The sequence below is a fragment of the Microtus oregoni genome, unplaced genomic scaffold, assembly GCF_018167655.1.
Source record: "Microtus oregoni isolate MIOR12 unplaced genomic scaffold, Mior012 000029F_ref0000214, whole genome shotgun sequence".
NCBI classification, from domain to species: domain Eukaryota; kingdom Metazoa; phylum Chordata; class Mammalia; order Rodentia; family Cricetidae; genus Microtus; species Microtus oregoni.
In genome coordinates this window covers 8,355,248-8,372,651 of record NW_024543088.1, presented here as the reverse complement: position 1 = coordinate 8,372,651, position 17,404 = coordinate 8,355,248, and positions in this window count along the sequence as shown.

The following is a 17,404-nucleotide window of genomic DNA, read 5'->3' as shown; positions in this document are numbered from 1 at the left end:
TCTCTATTCGTTTACCTAGATTTTCCATGTCCAGCCAGCCCTCTGTTTGTGTTTTCTTCTTTGCCTCCATTTCAGTTTTCAAGTCATGAACTGTTTCCTTTATCTGCTTGATTGTTTTTCCTTGGTTTCCTAGGGTATCATTCACTGATTTACTCAATTCTTCGAACTTTCTATTATACTTCTCATCCATTTCCATAAGGGCGTTTTTTATATGCTGTTTAAGGGTGTCAATCACTTTCATGAAGTCAGTTTTTTCTACTTCTTCTTGATTAAGGTGTTCATGTCCTCCTGTTGTGGGGTCACTGGCTTCTGGTGGTTTCGTGTTGTTTTTCAGATTGTTGGGAGAATTCCTGCATTGGCGTCTTCCCATCTCTTCCTCCCAATACTCCCTTTTGGATCTTCTTTTACAGGATCAGGTCTTCTTGCCCACTGATGTACCTTCCCAGTGATGTCACTCCCCAGAGATGTTTCTCCACAATGATGTTTCACTCGGTGCCCAGATCGAAACTCCGCGCTGCCTGGTTAGCTCGCGAACAAAGGGCCCACCCCACTCGCTGCGGGCAGGCTATGGGAACAAAGGAGCTACTGGCCACCCCTTTGTCCTCCCGGTTCGGTCCCAGCGTCCTAGCAGGCTGGGCAGGGAGGCGCGATGCCCCAAAGGAGGGAGAGAGGGAGGGAGACAGGGGGTGTTGGGATCTGGATGTAAGCTGAATGGGATAGAAATAGAGAGGCGGTTTGGGCAGTATAGCCCCTGTAGGATGGCCTGGAAGTGTGGGCGGGCTGAGGTATGTTCCCAGCTGCCGCAGCACTCACTCACCACAATGATGTTTCACTTGGTGCCCAGATCGAAACTCCGATAGAATCATTCTTAATCCATGGATGGAACCTTTACAGAACTGGAGACAAAAAGGTTAACACAGAGCTATTTAGGTTTCCAGGATGTTCATAATTTGTGAGATACTAGATGCATTTCCCTAGATAAGGCAGCATCTTTCCAGAAGGCTGCAGCAGAAATCACTAGTAGGAGGTAGTGAGTGCCCAGAACTTAAGGCAGATCTATCAAACTGGCCAAGCTGGGTCAGCAACCAGCTTGTGCAGAATGGTTCCACACATCATGAGCAGTAAGCAGCAAGGATCAGCAAATGCATCACTCCACCAGAATAGGGAGGAAGAGCTCCCAGTTCCCATGTGGGCTGATGTGGGTGTCACTTGCTGTACCACAGGAAGACCAGGGATTTGCCTGAATATTGCTCTGAGGATGTCTGCAAGGGTGTTTCAGACAAGAAATACAGGATTTTACAATAGGAGGAAAACAGAGATCAAGGTTTGGGTCTACATGAGCAATGTATTGGCTATTCAAAGGGAAGGGGAGGGAAGAGAGAAGGGAGTGAGGGAGGAAGGAAGGGAGAAAAGTAGAGGAGAGTGTCCTGGTCGTTTGTTGTGAGCTTGATACAAGCTAGAGTCATTTGGGAAGGAGGAACCCCAGTTGAGAAAGCCTCCACAAGACTGCCCTGCCATCCTGTCTTCCCGACATTTGATTGATTAATGACTGGGATGTGGAAGGGTCCATTACATTGTTGGGCGGTGCCACACCTGGGCAGGTGGACCTACGTTATTTAAAATGCCGGCTAAGTGAGCCACAAGGAGCAAGTCAGTGAGCAGCGTTTCTCCATGGCCTCTGCTTCAGTTCCTACCTTGGGTTCCTGCCCTGACTTCTCTCAATGACGGAGTATGACCTCAGAGTTGTAAGATTATCACGATAATCTCAAGACAGAAGGGGTGGGAAGAAAAGACTGATCCATGCATGGTGATGTCCACCTGTAATCCAGCACTGGGGTGGGGCCCTGAGGCTGGATGAGCACAAGGCAAGCTAGACTACGTATCCACATGAAGCACACACATCTGCTGATAACGATGACTCACTTTGCCCTGGCTGCTGTTTTTGGTGTGGGAAGCTGAGGAAGTCCAGAGTGAGTGCGTATTCCCCTGGCCCAAGCACGGATGTTGAGAGCATGTGCAGAAAGCATCACCCACGAAAGCGTCCTCCTTCTTGATGACTGCAGCCTGGAAGTGCTCCTCGACAGAGACCTGAACCAACACTAGTTCACCCACCTCCCATCTGTGCTGTTTATAATAAGTGTGTTCCCAGGCACATGGCTCCATCCAAGTGCACAGCTCATCCCACCCCAGCTTTTCTGTATGTGTGTCTGCCATTTCTTCATTCCTCATGGCCTTAATCAGGTCACGTCCAAAGTCATCTTGTCTTCCAAATCTTGTCTCCACATTGAGATTAAAGGCTTCTGAGAGATTAAAGGAAGGATTACTATTAGGATTAGAATCTAAACTGTCCTCAGTGGGCTCATGCTTTGAACTGCTGCCCCCCAACTGCTGGCACTATTTGGAGGGGGCCTGTGGAACCTGTAAAATCTGGTAGCAGGCCATTGGAGGTTATAACCTGTTCCTGCTTGTTGCTCGGCCTCTTGGTCGACTGTGATGTGAACAGCCTCAGCCACACCCTCCTGCTTCCATGAACCCAAAGAAACAGAGCCAAAATCCATCCTTCCTTGTCTGTATTGTACCTGTTGGGTATGGTAACCATGGCGATGTGACTGTATCTAAGAAGCCGTGTCTCATGTGTGGCCTATTAACAGTCAATTATGAGGTAGACGGTTGGAAAAGTTCACAAAATCTCACAAACATTCCATCTGAACATTTTCACAAAAGAGAAGTGCTTCTGATTGCGCACATAACCTGCCAGGCCTCTGTGTTATTCTCTCCTTCATGTTCCTGTGCAGACACAGGGCTGCTAGACCTTAACCACTGTGTCAGGTGACTGTTCTGAACCGGTAATAGGTTGTGTGGGACTCTCATGCAGAGAACTGTGTAGTTTCCAGAAGTATTCTTATTGGCCACTGTGCCCAGAGAAAACTCGGGTCAGTGTGCTTTCTGAGCAGAGTCCTCAGCACCTCACTGTAGCCTACTTTTCTGTTGTTGTGAGGAACAGCATGACTAAAAGCAATTTGAGGGGGCAAAGGGCTTATTTAGGAAAGCCAGGGCAAGGAGCTCAAATGGGGGAACTGAGAGGCAGGAACTGAAGCAGAGACCATGTCTGCCCACTGGGCTATGCGTTCCTGAACCCCACCACTTTCAAAAACAGTGCCACCGGCTTTTAGGGACCACGTGCTCAAATTCATGAGCCTTGGGGGGAATGTTTCCAATTTAGACAGTAACACTGGAACCACAGGCTCCCTCCTCTCTCCCCCACGTGCTGGCAAGCATCACTCTGTTTGTCTCTGTTAGTGGAATCAATGAGATATTTGTCTTTCTGCGGCTGGTTTGTTTCCTGTTAACTTAGTATCCACAGGAGTCACCAATGTTACGGCATGTATCAGAATGCCCAACTTTTTAAGGCTGAATAATATTCCATTGCTCTCCAGCCTGTTGAATCTCCATCAGGCTAAAGAAGATGTAAGTGGATCACATCTCATAGGCCATCCTGGGAATGTCACTTTTATAGAGACAGCCTAACAAATGGTTTGAAATGTATCCTTCTGTTCATGGATTCAGGTTGTATATAGTCTAAATTTGTGAATGAACTGATCAAAATTCCATGGTGTATATAGAATCCACATTGTGTGGATGGGTTTCCATCCATCGCATACACTGGCTTGCGTTGGCATTTCAGTTATCGAGAATGATATTACTATAAACACGAGTACACAATCTCTCTCTCTGTCTCGCCGTCTCTGTTCCTCCTCTTTCCCCTTCCCCACCAAGATGTGATGTTAACACCAAGAAGAGACTTGAGAACCATTAACACCTTGGTGCAAATGTGTTTGAAGTGCTAGCTGTTAATGGAAGCATCCGTATCCTAAAAATTAGGCCAAAGTGAAAGTGTACTTGGATATGAACACTACATTTCCCATTTTTTCATTTGAAGTCTCTGAGCATGTAGCCATGCTGCTTACAGCCCTGGAGCACCCCAGGGGACCACGACGACAGCACAGTCCTGTCCCCACCATCCTAGATCTTCATTTCTTGCCCCACCCCCCCTCAACGTTTTTATTTTTTCTCTTTTGATTTTTCGAGGTAGGGTTTCTCTGTGTAACAGTCCTAGATGTTCTGAAACTCACTCTGTAGACCAGGCTGGCCTCGAACTCACAAGAGATCCACCTGCCTCTGCCTCCTGAGATCTGGGATTAGAGGGGTGCACCACCGCCCCCAGCTGGCCAGTCACATTTTTAAAATATTCCCTAGACATTTCATTCTTCCTTTCAAGAATTTTCTGTTCTGTCCCACAGCCCACGTTCTAGATGTCGTTTGTTTTGTTAATGTTTAGTTTATTGAATTTCTGGTGCGGTATGGACTCTAATCTTCTCTTGACTGATAGCTGCTGCTGAAGGTTTTCTCCCACAGTGTGGCCTGCTATCCCTTGTTTCACAGTTCTTCAGAAGCTGTTTGGTCTTATGAAATCATCTATGTCACTTGTTGGTCTTTCCTGTGCTATCAGTCTTACTCAGAGAGTCCTCACCCATGCCTGGAAGCTGAAGCACAGACTCTGCTTCTTTCTCTAGCACTGGCCAGGCATCAGGCCTCTGCTGGGCTCCTTGATCCATCTGGACTTGAGTTTTGTGCGGGCTGGGGGATAAGGGGCTAGTTTCATCCTCTTACCTGTTGACCCTGTCCCCAGCACTACTCGAAGATTCTTCCTGCCTTCTTTCCTGTGTATATTTTTGGCATCTTTGTAGAAACATCAGCTAATTATAGCTGCATGTACTTCTATCTGGATTCTTAATTCTATCCTATTGGTCAACACATCTATTTTGTGCCAGCACAATATTGTTTTTATTACCATCACCCCTGAATGTCCTTGCCATCTGTGGCCATTTCCTAAGGAAGGCTGCTTAGCCAGAAAGCACACACAGGAGTTATAAAGCGTGCATGCATCTCACGCTGCTACCATCTAGTTTTCCAATAGGAAGGGGGAGGCCTAATGGGTGACAGAGGCTCATTTGCCTCGAATTACCGTTTAAGCGAAACCACAACACATATCCCCACTCCTTCCTGCACACACCTTTGTCCTGGTCCCCTGCAGCCTCATTGATCTCTTCCAGTTATCTTGTCCTCGTGAAGGCTGCACTGACTGACCACATGGGCTGGATTGGATCCTCCTCTCGACTTCTGCATTAAAAGTCTCCTCTAAACAACAGTCCTCCTTCAGAGAAAGGTATGCAACTGGCCAAGAGTTGGTTTTTTTTTTTCTACAAACTGCTCATTCTGTCCTCAGAAACTGTTAATAACCTGCAGGGATTCTCGGCTGCCCGGCCACTGTTCTTTCTCTGATGGTAATGTCCCATCATCGTGGCCCGTTGTAGCCAATCAAGTCCTACGTGCACAAAGACAGCTTGGGAGGAGGGTTCTTTCTGGGGAGTAGAATTATACAAACCTTCATATTTCTTTCCCTCTTTCTAAAATTTGTCTCTATCATCCAGCTATTCTAGAGCCAGTATTTATTTTAATTTTTTCCATTTTATTTTTATTTTATGTTGGTGGGTGTTTTGCCTCCATGGATGTTTGTGCATTGCCTGAAGAGGTTAGAAGAGCATGTTGGATCTTTTGGAACTGGAGTTGTAGACGTTGTGGGTTGCCACGGGGGTGCTGAGAACTGAACTCAGCTCCTCTGCAAGAGCAGTCAGTGATCTTAACCACTGAGCCATCTCTCAGCCCCTTAGCATTCATTTTAATAGAGGAAAACAATGGAAATGCATTGTTGGTATTACAAACATATGAAGTACAATAGCCCCGAGGGTCCTGGTCCATGCAAAGGTCGCAGAGATCTCTCTGAGCATCGGTGCCAGAGTGGGCACCTGAGTCCCAGTGTGTTGGGCTCGTGCTACTTAAGGTAAGAGAAGATTCACAGATGCTGACTGTAAGAAGTGTATTCCAGAATCCCACTGGTGAGCTGTGCAAACCTTCGGCAAGTTCCTTAGTCTCTCTGTGTCTTGAAGCTTTGACTTGAAGAATAGGATAGGCTTGTTTATACAAGATCTCCTAGGAGTATTTTGAGGACTAATCCTTTTATGTAATAAACACCTCGAGGAGAACCTGGTACATAGTATACACTCAAGCAGTAGTAGTTATGGCTGTAGGAAAAGGTAGGGAAGTCTGGTAGAACCCTTCTGGCCCATCAGCACTCATAGTCTAAGCCCCTTTCCTTTGGATGCCTCTTTCTTTGTCTCCAAAGTCCACACATTCCTCCAGTCACAGCCTTCACCCAAGCCTGTCTTTTCTGAGCCTCCAGTCATTAGAAGTCTCACCATTGTCCACTGCATAAACCCTCTCCACCGCATCCAAACATCTGGGCTATGGATTTCTGCACTTGCTTCCTCCCCTCTTTGAATCCGTTTGCAGCAGAAACTGTACGGCCTGTCACATGCTAGAAGGCACACGAATTTTGCAGACTGAATTCCACGTTCTTGAGATGATTGACTTGTCTTTGTAAAAAAGTGTCAGTTGGGGTCAGGAGGTGATGTCACTCTCGTTTAATCCCAGCACTGGGGAGTCAGAGACAGGTGGATCTCTGAGTCCTAGACCAGTCTGATCTACAGAGTAAGTTTCAGGACATCTAAGGCTATACAGAGAAACCCTTTCACAACACACACACACACACACACACACACACACACACACACACACACACAGAGAGAGAGAGAGAGAGAGAGAGAGAGAGAGAGAGAGAGAGAGAGTAAGGAGGAACTGTCAATGCGAGTTTTCACGTGGGGAACCTGCAGCATGTGATCCCTACTGACTGTCTTGTTAGCATAGTCACCTCCCCGCCTCACACCTACGGGGAGATTAACCTTGCACTTAACACTGTGATCTTTATTCTGTGGGAAGGCTGCAGTACCGCCTGGCTCACCTTATTAATTTGCCATCAGAATCGAACTCCATCCGACTACGTACTCACAGGCGTCTGTCTGATGAGGCCTTGGAGCTAATAACTGCGCATCTCATTCTTGGCCAGCTTTAGTTGCGGGAGTTGTGCAAAGCTTGCTCGTGGCCTGCAGTCAGCAGCTTTATATTTAGAGATGCAAAATGCTAAATTTGCTAGCGTGTGCTTTTCTATTTACCTCCTACATGTCTTGGCAAATAAAATGTATACTGTTTGTTGGTCTCCATCTAGACCACGCTTCCTGTTCAGATGTTGTCTCTCATTCGTCAGAGAGCCACAGACTCGTAACCACTGTGTTGTTATCTGCTGCCCAGCCCCGGTTAGAGTGCCAAGCACCTACTCACGCAAGCCTTGTGTACTGAAGTGACATTATCTGAAAATGAAGGCTCGGAGTCACATACTTAATATTTTGTCTCTATCTAACAGTATTCTGCATGACTTCTCCACTGAAGCCTACTCTAAATTTGCCAAAAAGTATGATTGCCTGGCTTGGAATAGATGTTTGATTGAGATTCTAAAAATCTTGAGATTATTTATTTATTAAAGATTTCTGTCTCTTCCCCGCCACCGCCTCCCATTTCCCTCCCCCCCCCCAATCAAGTCCCCCTCCCTTGTCAGCCCAAAGAGCAATCAGGGTTCCCTGCCCTGTGGGAAGTCCAAGGACCACCCACCTCCATCCAGGTCTAGTAAGGTGAGCATCCAAACTGCCTAGGCTCCCACAAAGCCAGTACGTGCAGTAGGATCAAAAACCCATTGCCATTGTTCTTGAGTTCTCAGTAGTCCTCATTGTTCGTTATGTTCAGCGAGTCCGGTTTTATCCCAGGCTTTTTCAGATCCAGGCTAGCTGGCCTTGGTGAGTTCCCGATAGAACATCTCCATTGGTCCAAATCAGGAGCAGAAGGAGAGAGAGCACGAGCAAGGAAATCTTGAGATTTTTAGAAGGCATCCCAATGTAGAAATCATGTCTGCACACAAGGGGCCCACAGTGCTAAAGGAGCAAACATTGGCACATGGCCTAAATTACAAAAGGGATAAGAGAATATTAAAATATGGCTTCTGGGGTAGGGTTTGGTGACCTTGTGTCCTGGTGATTTTTAATGTACCTCAAAACACTCTGAGTTGTGACAGAAAGGAAACAGGGGTGTATCCTCCCTGATTCTGACCCCAGGGCCTTTGTTTATCCTGAAGCATTGCTCTTGATCTGCTTGACCCTTGGAGTTTGCCCTGCACATCTGGGGTGAGTCAAGTCCAGGTTTCTGGCTATCTGCTAAGTTTAAAAACAGACCCCTCACTGGAAATTTTTGAGTGTTTAAGTGGGGAGAGTTTTGAGGAGTGAAAAACGTATGATTTGTTGATTATAAAAGGCTTTTAGTCTCCATGATAATTGCTAAAATGAAATAGGGATAATTTCAAAAGGGAAATCACTTCCCTTTGAGTGGTCCGATGGTCTGATGAGAAAAGCTGTTGCTGGGTCGCATGCAGAAATGAGTTAGGGAGCATAGCAGTAACGGTCTGTGAAATTCCAACCCTGAATTCGAGGGGGATGAAGAGTAGACAAAATGGAAAGATGGGACAATGTACAGCTTGCTTTTTGACATGTCAAAGACCTGAGGATTAGATGCATCAAGTCTGTCTTTGCAAAGTTTGGAATTTCAGAAAGATGGGGAGGAGTATTGACAGTTTCCCCAGTCTGGTTCTCCTTGACCTCTTCCGGCTTCCACAAGTAACTGAGTGGAAATGCAAAAATGCTTTCTGAGCAGCTTCTCTGCAGTTGTCAATAGATCATTAACTGTAGCTATATTTAGCCTAACAAGGATTGATCACTAAAATCTCAGCAGCTGTTATTGACACAAAGATGGTTCCTCAAAAAAAAAGTGTTAAAAACTGTGATTTTTGTATTTTGGTGGACAGATAGATGAACAGATGAGCGACGGACAGATGGATGGAGGCTCTTTTGAATCTAAGCATGTCTGTATATAACTGCCCTTTTCAGTAACGTGACTAGAGAGGAATGGTAAGAATTCGCAAGGCTCCTCAGCTGGATCCTTACTTGGGAATGAGGACGACTAGGAAATATTTTGCCAGCCCCATCAGGGAGTGGTGGTGCACATCTTTAAATCGCAGCACGTGGAAGCTGGAAGCAGATGGACCTCTGTGCTTTAGGCTAGCCTGCTCTACACAGTGAGTTCAAGGCTGCCTGAAAGAAAAATACACCCATTTGCAGATCAAGAACATTCTTTCATCTCTCCTATTTCTCGCTATAAAACTGATTTGCGACAAGATCTCACTATGCAGAGAGTTCTGGACCAACCAGGGTTACACAGTGATACCTTGTTTCACATCAGTTTTACCTCGAGAACTGTTAGAGGGATGTTGATAAGCCAGCAGACAGTTTTCCGTCAAACCACACATGTCACAGAAAACAGAAGCCACACGAAAGCCTCCCTGTATCATCTGACATGAGAGGCCAGGCCCATCAAAAACATCAAATATAACTAAGAATAGCACTGGAGCTAATTAGCTTGAATTTGTCTAAGCAATGTCACAACACAAGATGTTTTCTCACCATCTAGAGAAGAATGAAAGCGAAGGACGAGTTCAGCATTGTGGAGTCTTTTACATTGCTTTGAAAACTGGAGTATGCCGGGTCTCTCTGGTAAAGGCTGCTACTATGGATACAGCAGGACCACTCTTGGCCAGCGGGGCTGATGAACATGGCCTCGTAGCTGTCAGAGGGAAAGCCAGACTCTGCTTGGAGGCTCCTGCCACACTGTGTCCAACAGACACTGTGTCTGTGTTTCCTAATGTCTTTCCTTGCTCTAGGGCTATGCGTACCTCTCCCCCAGTACATGCTAGGTGGTGTGAATAGCGGGAAGGCATTTTCCTAGACGTTTGAACAAAAGAGACCTAGCGCCCTAAGCTCCGGTGCCAGCGGAGAAGATCTGTGGTGGTCAGGGACAGGGGAGCTGCACTGGCGGCAATGGGTGGTGTGGTGCTGTGCCAGCAATGCTCTGCTCTTCGCCCTATTCCTGCCCCCTGTGGGCTTGTAATCGCTGCATTACATGTTTAGGGTTTCCTTTCTGTGATGCAGGGGACTTAATGACAATAGAAAGCAATAGTGCCCTTGGCATGGTGATATAAAGAGTCCCTTGCAGTTTGCCTCTCTATAAATGCTTATTGAATACAGTTAGTGAGTGTTTTGCACTAACCAAGAAACTCGATGGTCTCATATGGGTAGGGAGGGCTAGTGGACCTGACACAGGGATCACGAAATTGAATAAAACATGGTCCTTGCCAACAGATTGATTCAGACCGGAAACCTAGGCAGTCAGGAAACCAGCACCCATGACTGCAGGCAAGCCGTTTAATTTCCATATATATTAGGTACTCGACTGACTGGTGAAATATCTTCTTTTCAAGGGTTTCTCTAAGGAAAACATAAAATTTAACAAACAACCAAATCTGTGAGCAATATTTGTTTTACAAGCAGAGTTGTTACATGATAACTCATATGTATATGGGTGGAGATAGTTAAAAAGCAAGTCCCTCCCCCAGGCCTTGGTGTCAAGGGACTCTAAGAATGAAGGCAAGCCATTCAAGCCTCATCCGCCTGGGATTTGTTTTATTTCTGCCAAAGGCCTAGTGGCTTATATTATTCTACCTCACCACAGCGCACAGATAAAAGTCAGTCCTCAGTGGCTGCTGCAGGTAATTTTGCATAGGATGCGCTGGAAGAGAGTGTGCGATATTTATTTTAGAAGCAAACTGGGTGTAGTAATAACCCAACCAATAAAATGAAGACTCTATATAGTTTAATAGCCAAATTTGGGGCCATCAGAGGGCCATTGTCCTCAGCTACATCAGGCTGCAGGGTATATTTTAAAAATAGAATGCTTTATTGGAAACTATAGGCATACCCCTGACCTATTTTCTAGTTGTTTAAAACATGTACAGTAAGCCTTATTTTCTTTACAAGCTTAGATTTAGTTTTCTGCAGGCAACTCTTCTGTTTGCTCTGGAAAACACTGACTGGAAACAGATTTCCTACTGGAGGTCACGTTGGTCAGCTTTCCCACATTATAGTGATGAGTACCTGAGGTGACTAATTTGTAAAGAGGAAGGTTAATTGGGTTTACAGCACTGAACGTCGAAGTCCACGACGGGCTGGCCTTATTGCTTTGAGCTTGTGGTGAGGCAGAATGTAATGGTTCGAGTTAAAGAGAGCAAGGAGGGGGCCAGGGCTCCACAACTACCGTGGAGGGAGTGGCGTGACCCCAGTAACAAAAAGCTTCTATTAGGCTTCACCTCATAAAAATCTTGCAATCGTACCATCCTGGGGTCTCAGATTGTAGCACTGGGTTTTAGGTGGGAACACTGATGATTCAAACTCCATCAGTGATGAAGGGAATTAATCTCACTAGTCACAAAACGTAAAGGGAAACGGATGGAGAGAAAGAGATTATTGATGCCTATTGGTCATTGCATTGTTCCTTCCTAAATATAATTTTTCTATTATTTTATTTTGTGCATATGGGCCTGAATGTACGTATGCGCACTACATACCTGCGGGTGCCCCCAGGGGCCAGAAGAAGACATTGGATCTCCTGAAACTGGAGGTGTGAGCCATCGTGCAGGTTACAGGTAGGTGCGAGCCATCGTGCAGGTTGCAGGCGGGTGTGAGCCATCGTGCGGGTTGCAGGCGGGTGTGAGCCATCGTGTGGGTTGCAGGCGAGTGTGAGCCATCGTGCGGGTTGCAGGCGGGTGTGAACCATCGTGCAGGTTGCAGGCGGGTGCGAGCTACCATGTGCATTCCGGGAACAAAACTGGGGTTTCTGTCAGAGCAGCAAGTGTTCTTGCCAACCTCTGCAAAGCTACTTATATATCTATCTATATGAGAGAAGTAGGGGCTTAGAGACACTAAGTCACTTTCCCAGTTAAACTATGAATTTGGAATTTAATCCCTGTGGGCTTGATTGAAGAGGTTATGTCCTTTGCATCCAGACCCTGTTCCTAGAGATTCTAGAATCCAGAGGAAGTGAGCAAGGAGTCGCAACTTGTGTCCTGCATTTACCTTGGTGTACTTACTATCTTAGCAACCAGGTCCCTGCAAGTCCTGATGTTTCCCCTGACTCTTTCCTCAGGAAGTCCAGTGCTGTGCATCTACCTTCCTCATGGGGGTAAGGTGAAGCTAGCTGCATCATGGCAGACAGGGATGAGCAGTGTGGGAACAGGTAACATACACTGTGCAGACCATATGGAGCATCACATTCTGCCACGAAATAGTCACATGGCAACCAGCATCTTCCTGGAAATGTTTTGGAATCTGACGTTTTGCTTGCATGTATATCTATTTATTCACCATGTATATACAGTGCCCAGACAGACCAGGTGAGGGCACCAGATCCCCTGGAGCTGGAGTTACCCACAGTTGGGAGTCACCATGACTGCTGGGAATTGAACCCAGATCTTCTGAAAGAGCAACATGTGCTCTTAACCACTGAACTACATCTCCTCCTGGAGTGTGGAAGCCTATTCTCTACATGTTCGCCGTGGGTGTTTTCAAGCCTTGGAGCCCTCTGTTTCTGTTGTTATTGTTATTATTATTACTATTTGGGTTTTTTTTTTTTGAGACAGGGTTTCTCTATATAACAGCCTTGGTTGTCCTGGAACTCACTCTGTAGACCAGGCTGGCCTCAAACTCACAGAGATACACCTGTCTCTGCCTCCTGAGTGCTGGGATTAAAGGCGTGCGCCACCATGCCTGACTTGTTATTATTATCTTTTTTAGTTGGCATACAAAATACTGAGTTTCATTGTGATACACGAATATCTTTGCACTTTGATCACATACCCCACTATCCTTTTGCATTTCTTTCTCCCCCGTCAGCCCCCTTCTTCCCCATATATACATATATATTCCTTGTATGAGAAGACACATGAGATGTGACTTTCTTCTCATTATCTTCTCTTATCATTTAGTCCTCTTTCTTTCCTCAAATAGTCCGAATTATATGTTCATGTAATACAAAATATACATGTGTCCCTTCATATTTTGAACTTGTATTTTGCATATGTAAGTATTTATCTATCTGTGTCTGGTTCACTTCAGTAGTATGATGATCTCCAACTCTATCCATTTCTCTACAGGTGACACAATTTCATTCCTTTGTTTGTGTGTGTGTGTGTGTCTGTCTCTGCGTCCCTCTCTGTGTCTCTGTCTCTGTGTGTGTGTGTGTCTGTCTGTCTTTGCGTCCCTCTCTGTGTCTCTGTCTCTGTGTGTGTGTGTGTCTGTCTCTGCGTCCCTCTCTGTGTCTCTGTCTCTGTGTGTGTGCTCACCTGCTCACACACCTACACACACACCCATGTTTGCATATGGAGATCAACCTTAGGTATTTTCCCCAGGATCCACTCACTTTTTATTGTTTTACGAAACAGTCTCTCACTGGGACCTGCACTTACCAATTAGTCCAGGCTAGCAGGTCACTGAGTCCCAGTGTTCCATCTGCCTCTGCCTCCTGCGTGTTGGGATTACCTGGCTATTTTTATCCACCTGGATGCTGGGTATCAGCTTCAGGTCCCCATGTTTGTACAATCAGCACTCTGCTGGCTGAGCCATCTCCCCGGACCCCAGTTTCATGCCTCTTTATGAACCCATTGTCTAAGAACTGTTTCGATTGTTTGGACACTAGTGATTGTTAGGATATCATGAATATTCATTGAACAACCACAAGCTAGCTGCATAGCTTGTGACTGCCGCTGAGGATTCAAGATGAATTAGAAATAACCTCTTTCAAGGAGGAATTTCCAATGCTATAGGGAACAATGTTTTTTAAAGGACCCTAATGCCATGGATAGCCCAGAGGAATGGCAGAGGTAGTCAGAGTCAACTACCCACAAAAACTTCAAAACAAGTGATGGTTGAGCCTTCCAGATGAAGATGGGCAGCAGGGTACCCATCACCAGAGTGCGTGAGGGCAGCTGAACTTGTAGAGAGTGGGGACCTTTTCTGAGGGCTTCTGAACAGGAGACAGATGCAGTTGGGGCTACATTTTGAAAACACCTACCGTCCAGTGTGGGGCAGACTGAAGAATGAAAGAAGGAAAACTAAATCAGAGGAAGTAGTAATGTTGGTCCCCGCTTGGGTAGTGGTGGTCCCCGCTTGGGTAGTGGGAATGGGGATGGGATGTGGTGGCAGGCGAGGATCCACCTGTAGAGGATCACTAGCCAGCTATTTGTCACAGTTGTGTTTCTGTAGCTCTGTCTCTTCCCTAGCAAGAGCGGCCACTTTTGTAGCTCTGGTAGTCACTTTCCTGTTGCGATAAAACCCCACGAGTTAAGGGACTCTCGGACAAGTGTTGATTTTGGTTTACGGTTCCATCATGGCAGGGCTTGCAGGGCATCAGGAAGCTGAGCAATCACCTCCCCTTCCACAGGCAAGAGGCAGAGACACAAACTGGAAGTGGGGTGAACCTATCAATGCCCAAATCCACCCTCAGTGACATACTTTTATCAGTAAGGCTCTACCTTGTCAAGGTTCCAGAAACTCCCCCAAACAGCACCTCCAAGTGGGGACCAAGTGTTTAATATCTAAGCCTATGGGGGACATCTCACCACAGTGACTGTCCCAGGTGATTGGAAAAAGTAACTTATAAAATACCCTGAGTATCATTAGGGAAAATGGCACGTCTTTATATTTTCCCCGCAGGACGGACATGACAGCTCATATCTGCACACAGTGAGTTCATGATAAAGTTGGTTATTCGCATCTCTAACATTGTTTTCCTCATGATAAGGTTACCACCAATATATTGTCCTTTGGCTGTGAGGTAATTGGGCGATGATTTCCATTTAAGATATGAATCTTTGCATAAAGGGATATTTTATCCCTATGATATATATATGCTCATAGGATATGTTTATGTGCCTCAAGATAATAAACACAAATTTCTAAACTTTAAAAATGATTTACTTTTACTTTTGCATATGAATGTCTGCATATTTATGCCTACAGAAACCATAAGAAGGTACCAGATGTCCTGGAACTGGAGTTTTAGGGCCTGTGAACTGCCATGTTGGTGCTGGGAATTAAATCTGAGTCCTCTGCAAGACCAGCAAGGGTTCTTAACTGATGCACCATCTCTTGAGCCTCCAATATTATTTTTTTTGAGATAGTTTTCACTATGTAACCATTGTCTGGCTTGGGCTATGCAGGACACTATGTAGGATAGACTGCCTTGAATTCATAGCGATCCACCTGCCTCTTCCTCTCAAGTCCCAATACCATTTTTTTTAAAGGAAGCTAGGATAAGTGAAGTAAAAAGTTATGCACAAATCTAAATTAATTCCTGAGAAGCAAAATATCTGTAGTCATTATTTCACTTCATTCTGAGAACAAATACAAATGAATGTGTCAAAAGCAATGACAATTATTATGTCTTTATGATTTGATAGCTTACATATTTTAATTATATTCTCTTAATTAGTGGCGCCTCTTTGCTCTTCATCTTTCCCAAAGTGAGACTGAATTCAGCTCCTGATGCAAAATAGTGTGTAATTTTTATGTAAGATGACATGCTATTAAGTGCAGAAGAATGACAATTGGTTTTCTGCTAACAAGTTAGCAATGACAAAAGGGAACCTAAACCAATTACTGAGCAAATATCTAATCTAGAAAGTGTCTCAAAAAAGTCCTGGGCCATCACCATCAATTTTAAGCAAAGATGGAACTCTAGAGCTTCACTTCTTTTATCTTTGGAAATCCAAAGAGTGTGGTTAACAGAGTAAGGAACAGAGAGGGTGTGTTTCAAGAGGTTTTAGAGACGTCACCATGACGATCTTACTAGGGTTATGATTGAAAGCTGTTCAGTTAATTAATAACACTATACATGGAGAGGGGCGGGCTCAAACCCGGCTACACCTTGAGCTGCTTACACAGGATTCCACGGAACGCTAACAATCACTCACATCACCAGAATTCTCACCCCCATGATGACTGATCCCCTCTCGCCTTGTCCCAAATTTAATTTTGCCACCTTAGTATGATGCTAGTTCCTATCAGCTGGCTGAATATTTATAGCAAAAATAAAAGAGGAAATAGAATGAAGTCTGGAGTGCCTGGTCTCTAGGGTGCCATTATATGCCTTTCTTATACACTAGGAAGTGAAGGAAGTTTTACATTTGAGATACTTGTTGAAGTATTTAGTGCTATGGTTTGAATTTTAAATGTCTCTCAAAAGCCCATGTGTGAAGGTACTGTTGGGAGGCTGTGGACCTGGTATGGGTTGGGACCTTGTGTGAGGAGGTGGGTCATTGCAGAATTACCTTTGAAGAAGGAAGGGATAGTGGGCTCTCCACCTCTTCTTCCTGTTTTTTTTTTCACTATGAAGTAAGCATTCACCAGGAGGTTCCTATCATGATGTCCTGTCTCACTAGGAGCCCAAAGCAACAGAACTAAGTCAACAAGGACCTCCACTTCTGAAACCATGGTCAAAACATATCTTCCCACCTTTATAGTCAATTTTCTCAGGTAATTTTCTTTTCACTGTGATAGAAAGCTGACACATTGGGGTCAAATGTCTCGGTGTTTGGAATTTGCCTCTAAGTGGTTTAGTTAAATAACTGATGTGGCACGAGGAAGAGAGGAGGTAGAGAGGAGAGAAGGGGGGCGATGGAGAGAGAAAAAGGGGGAGGGAGATGGAAGAATGGAGGGAGAGAGAGAAAAGAAGACAGAAAAACGTGAGGGCCAAAGGGAGCAGGAGTGAGGCCCCGACAGGAGGAAACGCCAGCGTGGCAGTGTGTGGACAATGACAAAATAAAATGGGCGTTTATTTTACAATTCCTTATGTTTTCTTTTGCATTTGGAAAATTTTCAGTGTAAAGTCATTGAAGAAGTTATTATCTATGTGAGGAAGGACTTGAACGTCATTTGTGGCTTTGATAAAGCAAAGATGACCTTCTAAGACGATGAAAGTTTGCCTTCATCGTGTTTACTACAGTTTCTATGGGTTTGCCATTGTCAATGATTAAAAAAATGATATCTGGATTCACGAAATAGTTGAGCGAGTAAGTGCACCCATTTCCAGGTACTCACCCTCTCCTCCTAGGTTTTGATTACGAATGCATTAGTGTGGCCCACTTGTTACAATTGGCAGTTTAAAGAGAGCCCAAAGTTTAACTGGGTCTGGACAAATGTGTGATGTACATATGACCACCGTGGCGTCACCCCCAGTGTAACTGCATTGTCCTAACGGTCTGAGCTGGGTCTACTTAGTCTTTGCTTTTCTACTTCCCCTGACCCCTGGCAACCGCTGAGTTTATGCTCTCCCGATTTTTCACTTTTTCAGGATGTCACACTTTCAGAATCATGTAACACATAGTTATTTTCCCCAACTGGCTTCTCTTATTTAAGTGTGAGTGGTTTCATCATTCTTTTGTGGCACCATTGGTCACTTT